Source organism: Panicum virgatum, chromosome 2N (genome assembly GCF_016808335.1).
Source record: "Panicum virgatum strain AP13 chromosome 2N, P.virgatum_v5, whole genome shotgun sequence".
Lineage (NCBI taxonomy): Eukaryota > Viridiplantae > Streptophyta > Magnoliopsida > Poales > Poaceae > Panicum > Panicum virgatum.
Window position 1 is genome coordinate 33,077,493 of NC_053146.1, and position 14,132 is coordinate 33,091,624.

The following is a 14,132-nucleotide window of genomic DNA, read 5'->3' on the forward strand; positions in this document are numbered from 1 at the left end:
TTTTGAAATGAGTATCATAAAGCAACGGAACGATCCCAAGTGCACCCAAACACAACGAAACGCAACAAAATATGAGTATTGGGTCCAATGGGGTGGATCGGGTGCATTCATTGCGAATAATTCGATGCGACTTCGTGGCACGAACTTTTGCAATATTTGCACCACACTCAGCCCATTTTACACCGAGTTTCATGCAGTAACGAAATGGTCCCAAATGCACCCAAACACTAAGAAACGCACGAAAACATGAGTTTAGGATCCAATGGGGTGGATCTGGTGCGTTTGTTGCGAAAAATTCCGATGTGACTTCATGGCACGAAATTTTGTATTAATTGCTCCACTGCAGCCCACTTCGCGCCGAGTTTACTGCCATAATGAAATATTCCCAAATGCACCCGAGCACTATGAAACGGTCCAAAACATGAGTTTATGGTCCTATGGGGTGGATCGGTGCAGTCGTTTTGAGAAATTATGAAGCGACTTCGTGGCACAAACCTTTGCATTAATTGCACCAGTTCAGCCCATTTTGCACCGAGTTTCGTGTATTAAAGAAATGATCCCAAATCCACCCAGACACTACAAAACGCACCAAAACACGAGTTTAGGGTCAGATGGTGTGGATCGGGTGGATTTGTCGCAAAAAATTCTAACGCGACTTTGTGGCACGAACTTTTGCATTAATTGTAACAGTTCGGCGTGTTTTGAACCGAGTATCATAAAGCAACGGAACGATCCCAAGTGCACCCAAACACTACGAAACACAACAAAACATGAGTATTGGGTCCAATGGGGTGGATCGGGTGTATTCATTGCGAAAAATTCCGCGACTTCATGGCTCGAACTTTTGCAATAATTGCACCACACTCAGCCCATTTTGCACCGAGTTTCATGCAATAACGAAATAGTCCCAAATGCACCCAAACACTAAGAAATGCATGAAAACATGAGTTCAGGATCCAATGGGTGGATCTGGTGCGTTTGTTGTGAAAAATTCCGATGTGACATCATGGCACGAACTTTTGCATTAATTGCACCACTTCAGACCGTTTCGCACCGAGTTTACTGCCATAATGAAATATTCCCAAATCCACCCGAGCACTATGAAACGCTCCAAAACATGAGTTTATGGTACTATGGGGTGGATCGGGTGCAGTTGTTCTGAGAAATTACAAAGCAACTTCGTGGCACGAACCTTTGCATTAATTGCACCAGTTCAGCCGGTTTTGCATTGACTTTACTTCCGTAACAAAACAATCCCAAATGCACCCAAACACTATGAAACGCACCAAAATATGAGTTAATGGTCCTATGGTGTGGATCGGGTGCGCTCGTTGCGAGAAATTCTGAAGCGACTTCGTGGCACGAACTTTTGCATTAATTGCACCAGTTCGGCCCATTTTGCTCCGAGTTTCGTGCAGTTCCCAAATCCACCCAAACACTACAAAACGCACCAAAACACGAGTTTAGGGACATATGGTGTGGATCGGGAGGATTTGTTGCAAAAAATTCTAACGAGACTTTGTGGCACAAACTTTTGCATTAATTGCAACTGTTCTGCCTATTTTGAATTGAGTATCATAAAGCAACGGAACGATCCCAAGTGCACCCAAACACAACGAAACGCAACAAAATATGAGTATTGGGTCCAATGGGGTGGATCGGGTGCATTCATTGCGAATAATTCGATGCGACTTCGTGGCACGAACTTTTGCAATATTTGCACCACACTCAGCCCATTTTACACCGAGTTTCATGCAGTAACGAAATGGTCCCAAATGCACCCAAACACAAAGAAACGCACGAAAACATGAGTTTAGGATCCAATGGGGTGGATCTGGTGCGTTTGTTGCGAAAAATTCCGATGTGACTTCATGGCACGAAATTTTGTATTAATTGCACCACTGCAGCCCATTCGCGCCGAGTTTACTGCCATAATGAAATATTCCCAAATGCACCCGAGCACTATGAAACGGTCCAAAACATTAGTTTATGGTCCTATGGGGTGGATCGGTGCAGTCGTTTTGAGAAATTACGAAGCGACTTCGTGGCACAAACCTTTGCATTAATTGCACCAGTTCAGCCCATTTTGCACCGAGTTTCGTGTATTAAAGAAATGATCCCAAATCCACCCAGACACTACAAAACGCACCAAAACACGAGTTTAGGGTCAGACTGTGCGGATCGGGTGGATTTGTCGCAAAAAATTCTAACGCGACTTTGTGGCACGAACTTTTGCATTAATTGTAACAGTTCGGCGTGTTTTGAACCGAGTATCATCAAGCAACGGAACGATCCCAAGTACACCCAAACACTACGAAACACAACAAAACATGAGTATTGGGTCCAATGGGGTGGATCGGGTGTATTCATTGCGAAAAATTCCGCGACTTCATGGCTCGAACTTTTGCAATAATTGCACCACACTCAGCCCATTTTGCACCGACTTTCATGCAATAACGAAATAGTCCCAAATGCACCCAAACACTAAGAAACGCACGAAAACATGAGTTCAGGATCCAATGGGTGGATCTGGTGCGTTTGTTGTGAAAAATTCCGATGTGACATCATGGCACGAACTTTTGCATTAATTGCACCACTTCAGACCGTTTCGCACCGAGTTTACTGCCATAATGAAATATTCCCAAATCCACCCGAGCACTATGAAACGCTCCAAAACATGAGTTTATGGTCCAATGGGGTGGATCGGGTGCAGTTGTTCTGAGAAATTACGAAGCGACTTCGTGGCACGAACCTTTGCATTAATTGCACCAGTTCAGCCGGTTTTGCATTGACTTTACTTCCGTAACAAAACAATCTCAAATGCACCCAAACACTATGAAACGCACCAAAATATGAGTTAATGGTCCTATGGTGTGGAACGGGTGCGCTCATTGCGAGAAATTCTGAAGCGACTTCGTGGCACGAACTTTTGCATTAATTGCACCAGTTCAGCCCATTTTGCTCTGAGTTTCGTGCAGTAAAGAAATGATCCCAAATTCACCCGAGCACTATGAAACGCTCCAAAACATGAGTTTATGGTCCTATGGGGTGGATCGGTGCAGTTGTTCTGAGAAATTACGAAGCGACTTCGTGGCATGAACTTTTGCAATATTTGGACCATACTCAGCCCATTTTACACCGAGTTTCATGCAGTAACGAAATAGTCCCAAATGCACCCAAACACTAAGAAACGCACGAAAACATGAGTTTAGGATCCAATGGGGTGGATCTGGTGCATTTGTTGCGAAAAATTCCGATGTGACTTCTTGGCATGAACTTTTGCATTAATTGCACCACTTCAGCCGATTCCACGCCGAGTTTATTGCCGTAATGAAACATTCCCAAATGCACCCGAGCACTATGAAATGCTCCAAAACATGAGTTTATGGTCCTATGGGGTGGATCGGTGCAGTTGTTCTGAGAAATTACGAAGCGACTTCGTGGCACGAACCTTTGCATTAATTGCACCTGTTCAGCCAGTTTTGCATTGACTTTACTTCCATAACAAAACAATCCCAAATGCACCCAAACACTATGAAATGCACCAAAATATGAGTTAATTGTCCTATGGTGTGGATCGGGTGCGCTCGTTGCGAGAAATTCTGAAGCGACTTCGTGGCACGAACTTTTGCATTAATTGCACCAGTTTAGCCCATTTTGCTCCGAGTTTTGTGCAGTAAAGAAATGATACCAAATCCACCCAAACACTACAAAACGCACCAAAACACGAGTTTAGGGTCAGATGATGTGGATCGAGTGGATTTGTTGCAAAAAATTCTAACGCGGCTTTGTGGCACAAACTTTTGCATTAATTGGAACAGTTCGGCCTGTTTTGAACCGAGTATCATAAAGCGACAGAATAGTCCCAAGTGCACCCAACACACAACGAAACGCAACAACACATGAGTATTGGGTCCAATGGGGTGGATCGGGTGCATTCATTGCGAAAAATTCTGATGCGACTTCGTGGCACGATCTTTTGCAATATTTGCACCACACTCAGCCCATTTTGCACCGAGTTTCATGCAGTAACGAAATGGTCCCAAATGCACCCAAACACTAAGAAACGCCCGAAAACATGAGTTTAGGATCCAATGGGGTGGATCTGGTGCATTTGTCGCAAAAAATTCCGATGTGACTTCATGGCACGAACTTTTGCATTAATTGCACCACTTCAGCCCATTTCGCACCGAGTTTACTGCCGTAATGAAACATTCTCAAATGCACCCGAGCACTATGAAATGCTCCAAAACATGATTTATGTTCCTATGTGGTGGATCAGGTGTAGTCGTTCTGAGAAATTATGAAGCGACTTCGTGACATGAACCTTTGCTTTAATTGCACCAGTTCAGCCGGATTTGAATTGACTTTACTTCCGTAACAAACAATCCCAAAAGCACCCAAACACTATGAAACGCACCAAAACATGAGTTAATGGTCCTATAGTATGGATCGGGTGCGGTCGTTGCGAGAAATTCTGAAGCGACTTCGTGGCACGACCTTTTGCATTAATTGCACCAGTTCAGCCCATTTTGCTCCGAGTTTCGTGCAGTAAAGAAATGATCCCAAATCCACCCAAACTCTACGAAACGCACCAAAACACGAGAAGTCCAATATCTGTTCGGTTTTGGCATGCGAAATCTATAAGTCACAGGTTTGAAATTTCCTTATCTCGTACCTACAAAAAATCGAGACGGAATTGCACACGAGGAGCCTCAGGCCGGCCGGCCTAGGGGTATTGGGCCGGCCGGCCCAGTGGGTTTTTCAGCCGCCTGGACTCCAACTTTTTCCGAGTTGCTTACCAATAAATTAGAAGGCTATGTTTTACTCAAAGTTCGTCCAGAATAAAAATAAAACTATGAAAATAAAATCTAAAAAAGAATGTTTACAAACTTACCTTGCTTAACGTCGTTAGGCTTGACGTTCTGGTTCCTCCTCCATGGTGTATATGTCTATGTAATGAAGGGGCACGACGTCGGGCTCCAAGAATACCTTTAGTCGCTGTCCGTTCACCACATATTGGTCACCTTTCACATCCATGATTGTCACCGCTCCCGTGGGTGAAACTGAGTGTACGACGTACGGTCCGTCCCATTTGCTTTGCAATTTTCCTTTGCCAAAGAGTTTGAATCTTGAATTGTAGAGTAGGACCTTGTCTCCTTCTTTGAATTCCTTGTTTTGTAATCGCTTGTCGTACCACCTCTTCATCCATTCTTTGTAAATTGATGCACTATTGTACGCTTTCAATCTTAACTCCTCCAATTCGCTTATTTGGATTCTCCTTTTAATTCCAGCGGCTTCCGCATCAAAGTTCATCTCCTTCATCGCCCAATACGCCTTATGTTCTAGCTCAACCGGCAAGTGGCATGTTTTTCCACAAACAAATTGATAAGGAGTCATACCAATCGGGGTTTTGTGTGCTGTACGATATGCCCATAGTGCATCATCTAGTCTCTTCGACCAATCTTTTCCTCCTTTTACCACGGTCTTCTTTAAATGTCCTTCAATTGCTTGTTCGAAGTTTTTGCTTGTCCATTTGTTTGGGGGTGATAAGTCGTGGACACTCTATGTTCAATTCCCAATTTCTTCAAGAATTTACTAAAGTCTTTGCCCGTGAAGTGTGTTCCTCCGTCGCTTATCAAGATTCTCGGGATGCCATATCGAGGGAAGATTACCGATTTAATCATGTGCGTGGACTCCTTCGTTGATGCCTTCCGACATGGCATAGCTTCAACCCACTTTGAAACATAGTCCTCCATCATCAATATATGCTCAAATCCATGTGAGTTCACAAATGGTCCCATGAAATCGATTCCCCAGACATCAAATAGATCTATTCGCAAGTTGTAGTTCAATGGCATGGCATTTCTTTGCGAGATATTCCCCGTCCTTTGGCATTCCGGACAAGTCGAAACAAATCTTTTCGCATCTTCATGCATCTCGGGCCAATAGAATCCACTAGCCCATACCTTAGCTTGAGTTCTAAAGTGCCCATAATGTCCTCCATAACTCGACGAGTGACACTTCCTTAGAACTTCTTCACGTTCCTCCCTTGGTATGCATCTTCTTAGGACTCCATCTTCTCCATATCTATATAAGTATGGTGGAACCCAATAGTATTTTCTTCTTTCCGCGATCACTCTTTTCCTTGCATTCTTGTCCAAGTGATCCAAGGGCATCCCTTTTATTGCCCTTATTATTTCATTCATCCAACTATCTTTGTCGAGAATTCTATATAGGTGATCATCTCTCATTTGATCCTCGATCAGTTCTTTTCCATCATCTCCATGGTTCATCCTTGATAGGTGGTCGGCCACAACATTTTTTGCCCCTTTCTTGTCCCTTATCTCTACATTGAATTCTTGTAGCAATAGGATCCATCGAATCAAGCATGGTTTAGCATCTTTCTTGGACAAGAGATACTTGATTGCCGCATGGTCGGTATAAACTATCACCTTTGAATTTACTATGTATGATCTGAATTTTTCGAAGGCGAATACCATGGCAAGCAATTCTTTCTCCGTTGTTGCATAATTAAATTGGGCTTCATTGAGAGTCTTGCTTGCATAGTAGATAGCATTTACCTTCCCATCTTTTCTTTGTCCAAGAACGGCTCCTACGGCGTAGTCTCTTGCATCACACATGATTTCAAAAGGTAGATTCCAATCCGGAGGTTGCATGATAGGAGCACTTATGAGGGATTGCTTGAGTGTTCGAAATGCGTGAAGACAATCACTATCAAAATTGTACTCCACATCTTTTTGGAGAAGTTGTGTCAATGGCTTGGTGATTTTTGAAAAATCCTTTATGAAGCTCCTATAGAATCCGGCATGACCGAGGAAGCTCCTCAAAGATTTGATGTCCGTAGGTGGTGGAAATTTCTCCACGGTTTCTATCTTTGCTTTGTCCACCTCTATCCCTCTCTCGGAGATAACATGACCAAGAACAATTCCTTCTTTCACCATGAAATGACACTTCTCCCAACTAAAACAAGATCAACCTCTCCACATCTTTTAAGAACTCTCTCCAAATTTGCCAAGCAATTTTCAAAGCTAGTACCATGCACCGAGAAATCATCCATGAATACCTCCATAATCTCTTCTATGAAATCTGAAAATATAGCCATCATGCACCTTTGAAAAGAAGCGGGCGCATTGCACAACCCAAAAGGCATCCTCCGATATGCAAAAGTTCCATACGGGCAAGTAAACGTGGTCTTATGTTGATCATCCAGATGAATAGGTATTTGGAAGAATCCCGAGTATCCGTCAAGGTAACAAAAGTGTGAATGCTTTGCCAACCTTTCTAGCATCTCGTCAATGAATGGTAGTGGAAAATGATCCTTCCTCGTTGCCTTATTCAATTTTCTATAATCGATGCACATCCTCCATCCCGTGATGGTTCTTTGTGGTATCAATTGCTCCTTCTCATTTTTCACAACCGTGAGTCCTCCTTTCTTCGGAACGCAATGCACGGGGCTTACCCCATTCACTATGTGGTACGGGGTATATTATTCCGGCATTCAACAATTTGATAACCTCCTTCTTCACCACATCACGCATAGCATGGCTCAACCTTCTTTGATGTTCTATGACCGGCTTGTATTGCACCTCGAGTTGTATACGATGTGTGCAAAAAGCGGGGCTAATACCTTTCAAGTCATTAATCGAGTAGCCGATCACCTTTTTGTGCTTCTTCAATAAATTCAGCAACTTCTCTGTCTCTTCCCGGCTCAATTCGTCGCTAATAATCACCGGAAAAGTCTTGCCATCTCCCAAAAATTCATATTTCAATCCCTTGGGGAGTGGCTTCATCTCAACATCGGGCGCACCATCCTCTTCTTGATCTAATTCTCCAATGTCTTCAAATTTTTCTTCCTCCAAATTCCCGTGTTGCGGCTTCAACTCTTCCATTGTTTCCACTAGTTCTCCGTCTTGATCATCTTGAGCTTCTCCATTCTCCAAAGTGCGTTGGAGAGGATCCCTGAAAGAATCAATGAAACGAATGCTCTCTACCTCTTCGTTATCAAGAGGTAGAGGTGAAGCAAAAGACGGTTTTGAATGAAATTCAAATGTGCACTTCTCTCCATCTAGATCAAAAGTGACAATCCCTTTTCCAACATCTAGAACAACATTTACTAATTTGATAAAGGGTTTTCCAAGGATTATGCCTTCATGCTCATCATCACTAGCATTAATCACAAAAAAGTCGGTAGGAATTTTTTTACCCGCTATGGCAACATTTAGATTTCTAAGCACTCCTAGAGGTTTGATTAATCTACCATCTCCCATGATCAATTTAATGTTTGTGGCATCTAGGTTTGATGTTTTGTTAAAAAGCTCAACATAAACCTTGGAACTCATCACACTAACATGGGCGCCAACGTCACATAAAACATTGCAACATTTTGTTCCGTCTATCATGCAATCAACACGAGGTGTGGGTGATGGATTACCTTCGCCTTGATTACTTCCAATCGCATATACTTGGGCTATGTGCACGTAGGGTGATGATTCCGATTTCACTCCCATGATCTTTTTGACCTCCAGCACTTCGTCCAAGTCAATCTCTTCCTCTTTTTCTTCAAAAAGTTTCCGAATAATATCACCGGCCGATTCCTTGCCAAATGTATATCCCGTGTGATTATCCGGCGGAAAGTCTTCCGCTACCACCTTCGCCATTCCTCATTGATTTGGATGCGGTCTTGCTTTGTCGAACAATCTTCCGAAGTCAATTGGTATCCAATCCATTTGCTCAAATTCTCTTAGCGATTTGGCGGTGCCCATGGTTCTTCCTTTCTTTTCCGGGTCGTCTTTCGTTGCACTCCGGATCGATGCTTCTTCATTGTGGTTTGTCTCTATGACTTTCCCATGCTTCGGTTGTTCTTCTCTCACTTCCGATGTCTCTTTTCTGAAAATTCCAGCAAGCACCCGCACTTGAGATTCTTCCTCGGTTGTTGAACCTTGCTTAACGGAAAGAACCGCTCGCAAAATTTCTTCATCAAGTCATCCCAATTTCCTTTTACCTCGAAGGATGCAAGTGCAAACCATCCTCTCGCTTCTTCCGCAAGTGAGTATGGGAAAAGATTCCATCTAAACCAAGCTAGCGGAACTCCGTCTTGTTGTACCGTGTTGCATAGCATTGTGAACCACTTGATATGTCTATATGGGTTGTCCGTCTCATCTCCTCTAAAGGGGTTTGCCGCCGCCATCTTGATGATTTGAGGCTTGATCTCGTACTCAGTGGCTCGCAACACCGAATCTGATTTTTGCATGTCGAAGTTCTAGACAATCAAAACAAAAACAAGAAAACAAAAATTTTCTAGGGAAAAAGGTTAGGTGTTAGTAACCAACAAAATTAATACAAAGTTAAACGTAGAAAAATCGCTTGTTCCCCGGCAACGGCGCCAGAAAAGCTTGTTGACGCTTCTTAAAGCGCCAATTTACATACCGCAAGCGCACGGATCGTGTAGCTTTTCCCTTAGAGTATTCCCCAAGGTTTATCAATCCACAGAACAAGTGTATTACTATGCTTAACTAAGCACTAATGACATTGGCAAAAGATCTATATTGAGTGATTGAGTGTGAAATAGATCTAATCTAACCAATATAATCTAATCTAGACTAGTGAGCAATGATAGATGTGTGCACAAGATATGAAGAGCATTTGTCCATAGGGTCTAGGATCACTAGAGATGTAATCGCCGAACAACGAAGAACGGATCTAATCTACCAAAGGTGTGTTCCAAGATCAAAACCTTTCCCTCCTGCATACTGTCACTACACGAGGATAATCGGTAACAAATCAACAAGAACACGATAGTTGATGTAATCTAAGTAAACCATGCAAAAGCAAAGCAAACCCAAAGCCAAGTCGCGAACTATTAGGCATCAAAATATCATCAACAAGAATCGTGATAGATCAATCTCATAAAGGATTCGGCAATTACAACTCAAGATCTCCTTACAACCCCATGAACAAACGAGAACTTTACCCCATGAAGCTAAGCGAAGCGTAGTCGATCATGGTGACAAAATCTCCGGCAAGGGATGGATCCCTTGCTGTCCTCCAATTTGCAGCGGCGCCGAGGGACGATGAGGCCTCCGGTGTCGCCTTTCTCTTGTGTCTAACTCGAATGGATCTCTGAAACTCGTCTCTGGATGCTTCCTCTCTCTCCTCGATCTCCCCTTCTGCGATCCTCTAGATGCCACTCTTTGACGGCGGCTTCGGGGTATTTATAGGAAGATATGGTCGGTGGTTTTGGTAAAACATAGATTAGGGTTGACGCATACTTCGTGCTGAAGAAAACTGAGACCGATTGGGCTCCAAAATGGGCTAGGCCGGCCGGCCCAAGGGCTCTAGGCCGGCCGGCCTGGGCCCTTTCTAGCCACTTTCGGTCCCATCTTTTGTGTGTGGTCTCTTCCTCTTATTCCTCATCTTAGCCCAGTTGTAACCATGCGTCAAAACATCTCTGAAAATGTCCAATTTCCTATCAAAATGCAACATGCTCCAAAATCTAGGACAAAATCGAAAACGGTCAAGTTCGGGTGCCAAGTGGCGGGTTAGTACATGAATCATCCCGAAGAATTTACCAAAACTACTCCTAATCATATAGTAAAATGAGTACTTAAGGAGCGCCAACATGTAGTAACGAAATGATCCCAAATCCACCCAGACACTACGAAATGCACCAAAACATGAGTTTAGGGTCAGATGGTGTGGATCGGGTGGATTTGTTGCAAAAAATTCTAACGCGACTTTGTGGCACGAACTTTTGAATTAATTGCAACAGTTCGGCCTGTTTTGAACCAAGTATCATAAAGCAACGGAACAATCCCAAGTGCACCCAAACACAACGAAACGCAACAAAACATGAGTATTGGGTCCAATGGGGTGGATCGGGTGCATTCATTGCGAAAAATTCTAATGCGAATTCGTGGCACGAACTTTTGCAATATTTGCACCACACTCAGCCCATTTTGCACCGAGTTTCATGTAGTAACAAAATGGTCCCAAATGCACCAAAACACTAAGAAACACACCAAAACATGAGTTTAGGATCCAATGAGGTGGATGTGGTGCATTTGTTGCGAAAAATTCCGATGTGACTTCATGGCACGAACTTTTGCATTAATTGCACCACTTCAGCCCGTTTCGCACCGAGTTTACTGCCATAATGAAATATTCCCAAATGCACCCGAGCACTATGAAACGCTCCAAAACATGACTTTATGGTCCTATGGGGTGGATCGGTGCAGTCGTTGTGAGAAATTACGAAGCGACTTCGTGGCACGAACCTTTGCATTAATTGCACTAGTTCAGCCCATTTTGGTCCGAGTTTCAAAAAATTCTAACGCGACTTTGTGGCACGAACTTTTGCATTGATTGCAATAGTTCGGCCTGTTTTGAACTGAGTATCATAAAGCAACGGAACGATGCCAAGTGCACCCAAACACAACGAAACGCAACAAAACATGAGTATTGTGTCCAATGGGGTGGATCGAGTGCATTCATTGCAAAAAAATCCAATGCGACTTTGTGGCACGAACTTTTTTAATATTTGCACGTCACTCAGCCCATTTTGCACCGAGTTTCATGCAGTAACGAAATAGTCCCAAATGCCCCCAAACACTAAGAAACGCATGAAAACATGAGTTTAGGATCCAATGGGGTGGATCTGGTGCGTTTGGTGCAAAAAAATCCGATGTGATTTCATGGCACGAACTTTTGCATTAATTGCACCACTTCAGCCCGTTTCGCACCGAGTTTACAGCCATAATGAAATATTCCTAAATGCACCTGAGCACTATGAAATTCTCCAAAACATGAGTTTAAGGCCCTATGGGGTGGATCGGTGAAGTCGTTCTGAGAAATTACGAAGCGACTTCGTGGCACGAACCTTTGCATTAATTGCACCAGTTCAGCCCATTTTGCACCGAGTTTCGTGTAGTAAAGAAATGATCCCAAATCCACCCAAACACTACGAAATGCACCAAAACATGAGTTTATGGTCAAATGGTGTGGATCGGGTGGATTTGTTGCAAAAAATTCTAACGCGACTTTGTGGCACGAACTTTTGCATTAATTGTAACAGTTCGGCCTGTTTTGAACCAAGTATCATAAAGCAACGGAACGATCCCAAGTGCACCCAAACACAACGAAACACAACAAAGCATGAGTATTGGGTCCAATGGTGTGGACCGGGTGCATTCATTGCGAAAAATTCCAATTCGACTTCGTGGCCCGAACTTTGGCAATAATTGCACCACACTCAGCCCATTTTGCACCGAGTTTCATGCGGCAACGAAATAGTCCCAAATGCACTCAAACACTAAGAAACGCACGAAAACATGAGTATAGGATCCAATGGGTGGATCTGGTGCGTTTGTTGCGAAAAATTCCGAAGTTACTTCATGGCACGAACATTTGCATTAATTGCACCACTTTAGCCCGTTTCGTACCGAGTTTACTGCCGTAATGAAACATGCCCAAATGCACCCGAGCACTTTGGAATGCTCCAAAACAAGAGTGTATGGTCCTATGGGGAGGATCGGGTGTAGTCATTCTAAGAAATTGCGAAGCGACTTCGTGGCACGAATCTTTGCATTAATTGCACCAGTTCAGCCGGTTTTGCATTGACTTTACTTCAGTAACAAAACAATCCCAAATGCACCCAAACACTATGAAACGCACCAAAACATGAGTTAATGGTCCTATGGTGTGGATCAGGTGCGCCCGTTGCGAGAAATTCTGAAGCGACTTCGTGGCACGAACTTTTGCATTAATTGCACCAGTTCAGCCCATTTTGCACTGAGTTTCGTGTAGTAACGAAATGATCCCAAATCCACCAAGACACTACGAAATGCACCAAAACATGAGTTTAGGGTCAGATGGTGTGGATCGGGTGGATTTGTTGCAAAAAATTCTAACGCGATTTTGTGGAACGAACTTTTGCATTAATTGCAACAGTTCAGCCTGTTTTGAACCGAGTATCATAAAGCAACGGAACAGTCCCAAGTGCACCCAAACACTATGAAACGCAACAAAACATGAGTATTGGGTCCAATGGGGTGGATCGGGTGCATTCATTGCGAAAAATGCGACTTCGTGGCATGAACTTTTGTAATAATTGCACCACACCCTGCCCATTTTGCACCGAGTTTGATGCAGCAATGAAATAGTCCCAAATGCACCCAAACACAAAGAAACACACGAAAACATGAGTTTAGGATCCAATGGGATTTGTTGCAAAAAATTCTAACGCGATTTTGTGGAACGAACTTTTGCATTAATTGCAACAGTTCAGCCTGTTTTGAACCGAGTATCATAAAGCAACGGAACAGTCCCAAGTGCACCCAAACACTATGAAACGCAACAAAACATGAGTATTGGGTCCAATGGGGTGGATCGGGTGCATTCATTGCGAAAAATGCGACTTCGTGGCACGAACTTTTGCAATAATTGCACCACACCCTGCCCATTTTGCACCGAGTTTGATGCAGCAACGAAATAGTCCCAAATGCACCCAAACACAAAGAAACACACGAAAACATGAGTTTAGGATCCAATGGGTGGATCTGGTGCGTTTGTTGTGAAAAATTCCGATGTGACATCGTGGCACAAACTTTTGCATTAATTGCACCACTTCAGCCCGTTTCGCACCAAGTTTAGTGCCGTAATGAAACATTCCCAAATGCACCCGAGCACTATGAAACGCTGCAAAACATGAGTGTATGGTCATTTGGGGTGGATCGGGTGTAGTCGTTCTGAGCAATTACGAAGCGACTTCGTGGCATGAACCTTTGCATTATTTGCACCAGTTCAGCCGGTTTTGCATTGACTTTACTTCCTTAACAAAACAATCCCAAATGCACCCGAGCACTATGAAACACTCCAAAACATGACTTTATGGTCCTATGGGGAGGATCGGTGCAGTCGTTCTGAGAAATTACGAAGCGACTTCGTGGCACGAACCTATGCATTAATTGCAGTAATTCAGCCCATTTTGCTCCGAGTTTCTTGTTGTAAAGAAATGATCCCGAATCCACCCAGACACTACGAAACGTACCAAAACACGAGTTTAGGGTCTGATGGTTTGGATCGGGTGGATTTGTTGCAAAAAATTCTAACGC